Here is a 1645-nt window from a genome sequence, read left to right as displayed (position 1 = left end):
TCACCTTAAAGCAGAATGCATTATCTCTGAAAATTATGTTAAAACTGGAATAGGGAAAGGGAAGCAGAGATGATATTTTCCTGACTGAGGATTCAAATCTCACAGGAATCATAGACATAAATTATGCCATATAAATAAAGACCCACAAATTTTCCCACATGTATTTCTTATTACTATATACTTATTTGTTTACATGTCACTCCTTTAGAATGTAAACTTCTTGAAGTCAGGGGTGGTTTTTACTTTTTCTTTTGATCCCTAGAACTTAACAGTGCCTGGAATATGACTGCTTATTGTTACTGGAATCCATACAGGCTTAAGGATTAGACTTGTGATTTCATTACTATATGACACTCTCAAATGGTGGAACTCTACTAATGTAAGTCAAACCTTCTCTGAAATGTACTATTACTATTTCTTTATTTGTGTCTATTTGGTATATATTTCTCCTTTTTTTTATCAATTCTCATAGCATTTTATTTATTTTTCAATTTTATATTCATTTATTATTACTTACTTCCTTTCCTCTATAAAAAACAGAAAAAAGAAAAAGAAAAAGAAAGAAAACCAGTTTTACACTTGCTATTTCAACTGATTCTTACAAAAGTCCTATGAGGCAGGTGTTACGACAGCCCCTATTTTACATATGAGGAAAGTGAGGCAGAGAGAAGTTGAGAGACTTGCCTATCTAATTTTGTGGGGAGCTGGAATTTGATCTCAGCTCTTCCTGACCCCCAAAACAGTTTTCTATCCACTGTGATACTTAGCTTCCATAAAATCTTCCTTAAGAACCCAAGCGGAAAATTATTTCTCCTTCCTCAGGTTTCTCTTGTAACTTTGTATGGATCTCTTTTATGCATATAACATATTCCATTTTATATCATAGTTACTTGTATGTTTGTTCTTTCCTCCATTAGGATTGCAATTGACCCATTTAACAAATATTTATGAAATCCTTTCTACATGGCTGGCATTTGGCAGAAGGTACTCTGAGAGCATATAGTCCAATCCCTTCATTTTGCAAATGAGGAAAGAGACTCAGGGAGATTCAATAATTTCTATAAGGCCATACAGGTATTAAACATAAGAGGTAGAATCTGAACTCAGGTCCTCTGACTAGGGAGCCAGTGATATTTTCAATGTATCCCACTGACTTTTTTTTTTAATCCTTACCTTCAGTCTTAGAACCAATCAATACTGTGTATTGGTTCTAAGGCAGAAGAGTGGTAAGAGTTAGGCAATGGGGGTCAAACGACCTGGCCAGGGTCACACAGCTAGGCAGTATCTGAGATCAGGTTTGAACCTAGGACCTCCCATTGAAAGCCTAGGCCTGGCTCTTAATCCACTGAGCCACCCAGCTGCCCCCAATTCCGTCCCCCACTCCCACTCTCATTAGTTATATGCCTATGTCATATTCATCTTTGTATTCCCAATGCTTAGCATATAATTTTTTAATTTAATGTATTTTAATAGCAAACTTACAGGAACAGCACAGAAGACAAACAACTTTAAAAACATGTACTTGCATGTAGGACAACTCAGTTAGAAAAGTATAGTGAATGGATGGAATCTACCTTATAGTATAATAAATGTGCTACAAACACCATTTAGTTGCTGGCAATATGAAATTTACTTAAAAAAAAAT

This window comes from Gracilinanus agilis, chromosome 4, assembly GCF_016433145.1.
Source record: "Gracilinanus agilis isolate LMUSP501 chromosome 4, AgileGrace, whole genome shotgun sequence".
Lineage (NCBI taxonomy): Eukaryota > Metazoa > Chordata > Mammalia > Didelphimorphia > Didelphidae > Gracilinanus > Gracilinanus agilis.
The sequence above is the reverse complement of the archived record's forward strand: the minus strand, read 5'-3'. Positions refer to the sequence as shown.